A 10,250-nucleotide genomic window follows, 5' to 3' on the forward strand; every position below is an offset into this window, starting at 1 on the left:
CCACTGTTTTTGACCTCTCTTTGTCATCTAATATTTATTTTTCTGTTGGGTCCTTGGTGCTCTCAGAGCTTGATGATTTCCTTGTAGACATTTCATTACCCAAGTTACCAGTAGGTAACATCATCAGTGCTGGTAAGGAATGGGGTTTGCTCTTATTTTTATATACCAGTACTAGAGGCTTGCCTTGTCAATGTTGGTGGGAGTGGTCTTGTGGTTCCTTGATTAGGCTGTTGTTTACTGTTAGCTTGTTTGGTAGTTGCTTGATAGGGGTATTGTTTACTTCTTGATTGTTGGTCTAGTGTTAATCTTGGTGTTAATCTGTGGGTATTGATTGTTGGTGGTTGGCATTTTGATCTTTTTGTTTCCTTTTTGGCTTTTTCATTGTCCCTTTTGAGTGTTATGTAGACATTGACAAGTAACACTGACAGGGCAAGCCATTAGAATATAAAGAAGAAACCCCACTTCCTTTTAGCATTGATGGTGCTACCAAGTTTGGTAATGGAACATCTGCAAACAAACCACCAAGCTCAGAGAGCACTAAGGACCCCAGAGTACAACACTGAGCTACAGATATTTTCTTTTATCAGTATTTATTTTTCTCTTCCAGATAGCAGGTTGCCAGGAAGAAATAGATAATTGTTACTAAAGGTCAGTACTGATTGCTTGGAAATGACTTTTAAAATTAATCTGAGGGCCTAGGATTGCATATGGCTCATTAGCCACCAGCTGCTCACACCTGGCCTAGTTTTTATTTTTCTGTGTTCCACCAATTGATATTTTTTAATCTCACTAATTATGGAAAGAGCCTTGTAACAGCTGGATAAAATAAATATATTTTGTGGAATGCAACTCAATATCTCTCTGGCAAATGGCAAGACTTAATTCTTCTTGCTAGTTTTTCCCCCCAGAAAATTTAAGCAAACTTCTGATATAATATAAAATAATGTGCTTAATGGGACTCAATAAATCTCTAAGTGCCATATCAAAAATGATAATCTAGTATAGAAATTACTAAATAAATGGCTTTTCCCCCCTGGATTTTAATTAAGCATTTGACCCAGGGAAAATGTATTAGAAACTTATATGCTTGAGCACTATTTTTAAATCAAATGTCTTAAATATATATCTTTAGATCAGTCTCCCCTCTTAGTACTGTTGGAAGAAATATCCATCTGGGTTCAGTTCCAAGTGGGGACAAAGACACTGGAAACATGGAGGCTGCTTGGAAAGATGGTTTAATGGTGGCCAGGATCACATGGCTTGAGTTCCTGAACAGAAAAGGGCTGAGATCCTGTGTGCTCCCTGGTTTTATGATTTTTCTGAGCTTTGACCTTTCTGGGGCACAGGAAGAGTATCCTGATTGGTTGTCAGACTCCCAGGGGGTGGGGGTCTTAGCTAGCCTTGCTGGCTGTCTCTCAAGCTTGCTTGAGCCTTGCCATGTGGTGAGTTTCAGTTGTATTGTGTTGCAAATCATGGGGGGATTGAGTGAGCTTGGTTGAAGCCTTAATTGCCCATTGACAAAGGTGGGGAGAATGAGTGAGCTTAGCTGAGGCTTTTAATGGCCCATTGACAAAGGTGGGAGGGGGAGTCAGGAAGTTGCAGGGAGCTCCTTTGTCTTTAAAACATGTTTCTCCATTTCTCATCCAGGGAAATATATTTTGCCTTTTTAAATATTTTCTAAAATATTTCATTCTTCTAGGAGGGGGGTGGGTGCTAAATTCCTACAATCCCTACTTTTTTTTTTTTTTTCAAAACGTGAGTTTTGAAACATGCTCTTGGCAAAAATTAAAATTGATCAAATCAGTGGGTGCTTTTAATTTTCCTGATGCAAAGGAAGCCATTGATAGAGACAACAGAAAAAAAGATTCCTTCAGTGGCTCCCAAAAGCTTTCAACCATGAAGGTCTAGCAGCCAGGGGAAAAGTTCTGGTAAGAATTTTACAGTATCCAATTTTCTATGCCAATTAATTTCAGCTGTTAGATATCACTTTCTGTGAGCTTCCAGTCAGGTCAAGCAAGCACACATCCCAAAATTTTCACAGCCATGGTTTTCCTTTAAATTACAGGCTGCCCATTTCCAAGGGTTGGTTACTGAACCTGCCCTAGCTCTTACTTTAGTCTATCCAAGATTTTTTTTTCCAGTCCAAATTGAGGTTAATCAGTGTGCAATCCAGGCTTTTTCCTTTCTTTCTTTCTTTTTTTTAAATGAGCCCTGGGACTTCTACTCATGAGACCACCAGTGCAACATATCTTGCTTTACTGGGCAACTGGGCAGCATCATTTGTGAGTCATAGTCAGGGCTTGGGTTTTGGATATCACTTTTTCTGCTATCTCTTCAAGTGAGGAATTGCCTGAGGGGGATGCCCCTCCCCCATGGAATTAGCAGGGAGATCTGACTCCTTGGGCTTTTAGTGCCACAGAGCAAAAATCAACCTAGGGGAAGCCTTGTGTGGAGGTAAGTGAAGGGAATAGTTTCAGTCTAATTCTGAATGGTGTCTCTCTCTCTGTGTGCCTGTGTATGCAGCTATCTTTACAATTCAGGCAATACAAACAATACAAACATGCTGGACAAATTTCCCTACCATTAGACAGAAATCTCAGGTGTTCAGAACTTGCTGTGGTAGCCACTCAAATACAATCCTTACATGAGTACTTTAGACTGATTACAATGTAAATGAGACAAGAAAGAAAACCTTACAATGAATTTCCACCCTCCCCCATAGTCTTTCCAGTTGTCTTCTGGGAATTGAAAAGAGTCTTTTAGTCTTTACTTGTACATCTCAGGGTCCTTTTTTTTTTTCATGTCTGCTGGGTAGCATGCTTGGTAATAAGGCTGGTTAGTCAGGCTTGGAAGGTCTGCTCCAATCTGGTTGCTGTGATGACTTTCAGTGGGGGCTGGATTCAAACTCAATTCCTGGCTCCAACAAATGGAAGGTCTCCTCTGGAGGCAGCATCTGGAACCATGTGCTCTGCTTCCACAGTTGCAGAGTCATCTTTTCAGGGCTGAAAGACATTAGAACAGGATCTCCTCCCCACTTTTGTGGGTAATCTTCTCAGGAAAGGCATTGTAACAGGATTAAAGGGGGGGGGTAGATATCTTGCAGGCAGAGTTTGAAAAGAAACAACACATCAATATTGCAGTTACTAAAAGGTAATGCAGTTTAAACAAAATGGAGACACAACTGATGAGAAAGAAAAAACTTCACATACTTCAGGAAGAGGATGAACAGGTAAAATCATTTAAATACACAGTAAATGCAAGACTGAATTTTTTTTTCTCTTGTAAGTGAACTTAAAATGTTTCCTCATAAACTTGAGTTGTTACTTTAAGATAAGAGAGAGAAGGAGACAAAAAAAACAGAAATAGGATGAAAAGTCCTTTTTACTCTGTTTTGTTGGCCGGACAAAGACAGGAAAAAGGCTCCTTCCTTTTTTTCTCTCTCTTCCCATTTTCATTGCTTCAACCTTTTGTTTTTCTCTAACAATTTAAAATTCTTGTCTCTAGAGATCAGATACATTTTACAGTTACAATTACCTCAAGGGCCCACAAAGACAGACATACACACATAAAAAACAAGGAGGACAAAGAGAGGAAAACAAAACTGAAATTTACACACACACTGATCATTCCCGCCATAAATCTCAGTTAAATTAGGGAAGGCACAAATCTTAACAGACAGACCACGTGGTTCCATAGAAGACAGAGAAAGAGACAGACAAACAAACAAAACAAAAACCCAAACATTCCTATTTATATATTTCCCTTTTCTTTTAAGTACCTTTATTTAGCCAAATTTGTCTTCCTGGTGTTATCTCTTAGCAAAGCCCATTTTTTACACAATTTCTTCAATTTCTTTTCTCGCATGCCAGTCAACACTGGCACCTGCCTGGCGTCCCAGGCCCCAAGCATGTCTCTCAGGGGATTTCCCTCTACCCTCGAGCTTACGCTTCCCATGATCCTCGGAATGTGAGGCTCACTTTGTCATAGCCGGGTACTCCCGCAGTTTCGGAAAAAAAGGTATCCGCGAAGGACTCCGACTCCCTTCTGTCGAAGTATGGGCCCCTTCCTTAAGGGAACTCTTATTTGAAGATCACCAATAAAAAAAATAGTGATCCCGGAGGACCTTGCTGCCCCTACAGCAGGTACGAGCACCTCCTCTCACTCTACATGCACCACTTTAGGCTTTGCTTTCCTTTTTAGATACACCGATAGTTCCTATATATTTCTTTTTCCCCTTCACACTTCTTTTCCTTTCACTCGGCTTCCGTTCCTTGAAAACACAAAGTTCCACATTTGGCTTCCCCCCCTTGCTTTCTCTAGCCTACCGGTCACGGCTTGGTGGAGCTAGCAGTAGGCAGAGGTGCGGCTAGAGGTTGCTCAAAGAGGTGGAATCAGACTGCTTCCTTTGGTGGAATCCCACACACACACTTCCTCCTTCCCTAACAGAAGGTCCTGTGCTCTGGCAAAACCCCCATGCTCTCCAGACTTTTGGTCTTTCTGCGGTTAGGAAATGCACAGAGGATGCAAGATCCAGCTGTGATTGGGAGCAGGGCTCTCTCATTCACACACATGCAGGCATACACATATTTCCCATGCTTTTCCATGCTTAAAATTAAAATTTAGAGGTACTCACCTTCTTTCCAAGCAGTCTTTGAGCTCAACACTCAAAACCCCTTTAAAACCTAGTTCCAAATGGCCAAGGTCCAGGAAAACTTACCCACAGACTCAATGGGTCTGCTGCTAGCAAGGAGGCTTACCTGGGCCAGGTCCATTGGTTAGGTTAACAGAGTCCCATCTGTGGATGCCAATTGTTGGAAGAAATATCCATCTGGGTTCAGTTCCAAGTGGGGACAAAGACACTGGAAACATGGAGGCTGCTTGGAAAGATGGTTTAATGGTGGCCAGGATCACATGGCTTGAGTTCCTGAACAGAAAAGGGCTGAGATCCTGTGTGCTCCCTGGTTTTATGCTTTTCTGAGCTTTGACCTTTCTGGGGCACAGGAAGAGTATCCTGATTGGTTGTCAGACTCCCAGGGGGTGGGGGTCTTAGCTAGCCTTGCTGGCTGTCTCTCAAGCTTGCTTGAGCCTTGCCATGTGGTGAGTTTCAGTTGTATTGTGTTGCAAATCATGGGGGGATTGAGTGAGCTTGGTTGAAGCCTTAATTGCCCATTGACAAAGGTGGGGAGAATGAGTGAGCTTAGCTGAGGCTTTTAATGGCCCATTGACAAAGGTGGGAGGGGGAGTCAGGAAGTTGCAGGGAGCTCCTTTGTCTTTAAAACATGTTTCTCCATTTCTCATCCAGGGAAATATATTTTGCCTTTTTAAATATTTTCTAAAATATTTCATTCTTCTAGGAGGGGGGTGGGTGCTAAATTCCTACAGTACCATTATGAAACCAGTTCAGTTTAAGTTTCTTGATTAACCAATGTTGGCTAGGTGTTGGCAGCAGCTTAAACATTTACAAATACTGTATGGCCAAAACTAGGTCTCTAAAGGTAGCTTAATACTGTACCTTGGCCTGGCAAAAAGTTGCTCTCTTGTGTAAAATTCTAGCTTAAGAAACTATTTTGTGGAATATTTGCTTCCAACTCTGAGCTTTGGATTCTTCAACTAAGAATATATTTGAAATATATTTTGCTGATTCCAAAACAGTTGCTAAGAATTTGCAACCATTTACAATCTGTAGCCTTGCTTATTATACTTCATCACCTACTAGTGTGACTAACGTGTGCCCATTTCCAAAGATGTTTCAAAGAGAAAGCAGAACAACCCATTTTAAAACCAATTAATTGCATTCATTATTTCCTGTAGTTGGAAATTACAGCAACCCACTCTCCCAATCTTTCAGCCACCTGTTCACTTTTCAGGTTTGCTGACAATCTTGCTTTTGTATAAATAATGTTCATGCCAAGAAACTGAAAAAGAACAGGTAATGTTTTTCTTTGAATTTACCATCTCGAAAGCAAATAACATCTCCCGTATAGGGAAAAAAATAAAAACAGCTTTGTTTTACTAAAAGTATTGGTCACCCATAATTAAATATATTTGAATAGCTTTTTATTTTAGCAGGTATGCATGGTTTACTTTCTTTTTAAAAAGTGTGAAAGCTAATTGTATGTGGAAACTATTAGTAAAAATAATTTTTGCTACACATTGCTTTCTCGTAGTTTCACTATATTATTTGCTGTCTCCTCACTATTCCTTTGATAGTGTGCAACAATTCTTTTATCAGATGTTTTTAAAACACTTTCAGAAATGAATCCCCATCAAATTTAACAAATCTTTCTTCTAAGTATCTTGTAAAGATTAGATTAGGTACTAACATATTCTTGGGACCTTTTGTTAGTGTTCAAATCCCTCAATGAGAGTTAAGGTCACTTCAGGAGACTGAATTCTAATTTTTCTCCTTCCCATCTCCAAATCAATAAAGCCAAAATTATGAAAGCTAAAGGACTAACCAAACCAAAGCAAGGACAAAATGCTTTCTGGTGGGTTCCCCCCCCCCATTAACTCAATTGTCTGGATTCTTATAACACTCTGAAGCATAAGCTAATTACATGGGTTGGAAAAATGTGGCTGAGTTCAGTATGAAATGCATAGATCTCTGGTTTTCCTATTTTTTCTTTGAGAGAAAATGTCTCAGATATATATATTTGTCGAAGGCTGTGCAAAATAGTGCTTTTAAAAAGCCGTATTAGTGTTTTGTTTCCAACTGCCTCTGGTATTTATTTCCCACTCTCATGTCAACTCCATTTAAAATAACATATTCAGAGTAAAAATGCTTGCTCTTCCTCATTACTCAAGTAAGCTGAATAGTGCCAGGTTCAGGAGAGGGCAGTTTAAAAAGATAATGGAGGGGATGAGTATCGAACGCTGCAAATCAAGATGGTTTGGAATGACATCCAAGTCCAGAGGCAAAGGTTCTTTTGCATACTATTTCCTCAAGAACAAGAGTAAGAGAAAATGCTGCCTGATTGTAGGGCATCCGATTGGCCTTTGGCTTGATTCAGTAGGACTTTTCCTATCCCTATATATAAATTGCATATAAAATAGTCTGATGTAATCTTAAAATTAGAATGTTAACAGTCTTCAATTCTTCAAGTCTTCAGTACAAATATTTCTGTATCAAAATAAAATAATGTATTAAAATGTATAATGATTTAATAAAGCTGAAAAAAACCTGAAAGCATACATTATCTAAATGTCTTTCCATTCTGAAAGTTGTATAATCCAATCCAGAAGGGCTTTGTCCAACCTGTCCTGGAGATCTGTGGAAACTAGTTTATCTAATCTGGAGACTACCTTGCAAGCCAAGATGCTGCTGTACATATTCCACTAGCTGCCTCATCATGTAACATTTTGTCCCTAAAGACAAACAGCTAAAGATGTTTCCTTATATTTTTGAATCTACTACTCCAAAGTGATTTTAATGCTAATATGCTGGCATTTGGGTGTGAATTTTCCAGTGTAGTCATGAGGTCAGTGGGGTCAGATTTGAAAATTCACTGGATTAACTTTCTTCTCGTTTCCTCCAGCATCTTAAATTGAGAGACTTCAGAACTTCTCCTGTGACAGCAGTTTGCACAATGTTTTTGATTAATAAAACCTAAGAATGTACAATTCTAAAATGTGTACCGCTGTATTGATATCATGTCATGACCCTCTTAGGGTTTGAGCAAAGCATGCCCTACTTTCTCTGCATTTCCATGACAACTATTAGAAAAAGAGCTCCCTTTTCAATTTTCAAGTTCCTTCATTGTATCTCACAGCTGCATTCAACTTGAGAGTTTTTTCTGCCAATTATTCACCAGTTTTTAAAAACTGAAATACAGTTAATTTATATGTCTGTTGCTAAAGGAATGAAGATTGGAAAAGCATATTATATAAAATATCTAGCAGGCCGTAATATCCCATATATACCAAATATAGAGTCTAGGGGGTAGAAGCCAAAACCAGTCACATGTTCTTGAAGGGGATGTAAATCCTAAAATAAGTTTTAATGTTAGCTTTTATGGCAGAGAAGAAGCAGATGATGACATTCAATTCTGGATTTTATTTGGCAGAGTCAAGCAGCCAAGAGGACAGGCTGTCTGGGAACAATTTGTAAATCATATTGATAAACTTACAGGAAAAGCAATGTATAACTCATAAAAATAGAAATTGAATATTTGCCTCATCACACATGCATTATTAAAATGTTAAATGGAAGTGGATAAGGGTGCATTGAGGGAGTCATGTGGATGAGTTTTATATAAGCATAGAGATATTACAAACTAACTAAACCACAATTTATTAAATAAACTAAATTGGCTGACTTCATAAAAAACACATTGCACCATTAATTCTGTGGTTTATATAAAATTGGTCAGATTTATTCCACATTATACCAATATGAAACAACTAACATTATCACTTAGCACAGTGTGTAACCCTAAGAGCTATTAGTCACATAAATTGCAGGCAAATTTCCATTTATTTTCATAAATTTCCATTATTTTCTACTTTGATATTCATTAAAAAAATGCAAATGTGTAAAAACTATTGTAAAATGTATGTGTGAAATTAATGAAAGTTTTGTGCAGAACTGCATAGCAGGATTCTATTTCTAAATTCTTTCAATTGTATTTAATGTTCAACTTAGTACATCAGTACAACTGGCAAGATCTGAAGCTTGTACAATGTGGGATACTTATTTGCCTTCTAACCACCTCAGTAGTCTGATGCATTTTCATAATATTCAAACAGGATGGCACCTTTTCAAAATGCTAAATATGCGTAAGTTTGAAAACACCACGGATTTCTGGTGCAATGATGTCCTTTCCTGTCCATGCTTCTGTCATTAAGCTAGAAGAAAGCGGCTTCATCTACACAGCTCACTTTCTTCCTTGAGATGGGAAGAAAGTAAATCAATCTAAAATTCACTGGTCTCACAGGATTTCTTTCTGTGCCTCCAGAATGAGGCTGGCATGGTTAATACCCTGCCGCCGCCAATAGGAGTGATTATAAGGGGTTTTTTTCCCCAATCAAAAACAGAGGTAAAGAGACAGTAAAGAGGAAACTAGCAAAGGAGGGCAAGGATCTACACTTGGTCTGGATGGTTGACATACAGACAGGCAAAGAAAGAAGATGGTGATGGAAAAGCTAAGAAGGGAGGCTGAGATCCAATGGTGGGCTCTGAGGTACCTATTAAGGCTAAATCAATAGGAATAATAACTTTATGGAAAAAGCTTTGTCTTCTCTCAAAAAGAAAGACAAGGTATGCAAGAAAGAATTCTCTCTGGAAATAAACATTAAAATGGCCTCGGAGGAATAGAGACAGACAGAAAAGAGAGATTAGGCAGGGAGCCAGGGCTTATTTTATTAGACCAGGGATGTTCAAACTTGGCCCCTTGAAGAGTGGTAGACTTCAACTCCCAGAATTCCCCAGCCAGCAACTTGCTCATATTTATAGCTCATGCTGGCTGGGAAATTCTGGGAGTTGAAGTCCACCACTCTTCAAGGGGCCAAATTTGGACACCCCTGGACTAGACTAAGAAGTTGGGAAAAAAAACAATCTGTAAGAAGACAAATTAGTCTGTATTTCTGAAGGGAAAAAGAGCTACGTAGATGATATGTCTGCAAAATCCCCAGGAAATGAACGTGACTAAGAGTTGATGGAGACTTCATATTTTTCTAAGAAATAAATACAATTCCTCCTGTAACTTCTTACTACTTTGAAAGTTGGAAGAGCATAACGATATTTTATATAGATTTGATACAAAAACAAATCTCTTGGATTGGAAAGAGATATAATTGGATTGTTTACTATCTTTATCAAAAATAGCTATATTCCTGGTCTGTAGCCTAGGTTTGTTTTTTAAAATCTGACCCAAAACCATTTAGCCAAAATTTAAAGTTCTTGCCCAGCCTTTTAATGCTGTTGCATACAAATTTGATGATGTTCTCCAGTGATGAGTACATGACTCATGGGACTTGGCATTTATTTCCAAGTACCCCTGCAGAGCTGGATTACAAGAGTATTGATATCTGCTCCATCTCAATTTGAGCCATAGATTGCAAAGTCTGCCTTGAACAAGTTTTATTTTTAAAGGCAAATACTAACTGGTGAATATGCCATGCTTACTGGAATATGTGGAACAGGTTATTTGCAAATGACACTCAAGTTTATTTTGCCAGGCAGAAAACAGCAGGCAGGCAGCAGCAGAGTCCCAGATTTCCTCAGTTGCAGTTCTTGAACTCAGCATGTGCCC

Source organism: Ahaetulla prasina, chromosome 1 (genome assembly GCF_028640845.1).
Source record: "Ahaetulla prasina isolate Xishuangbanna chromosome 1, ASM2864084v1, whole genome shotgun sequence".
In the NCBI taxonomy this organism is placed as follows: domain Eukaryota; kingdom Metazoa; phylum Chordata; class Lepidosauria; order Squamata; family Colubridae; genus Ahaetulla; species Ahaetulla prasina.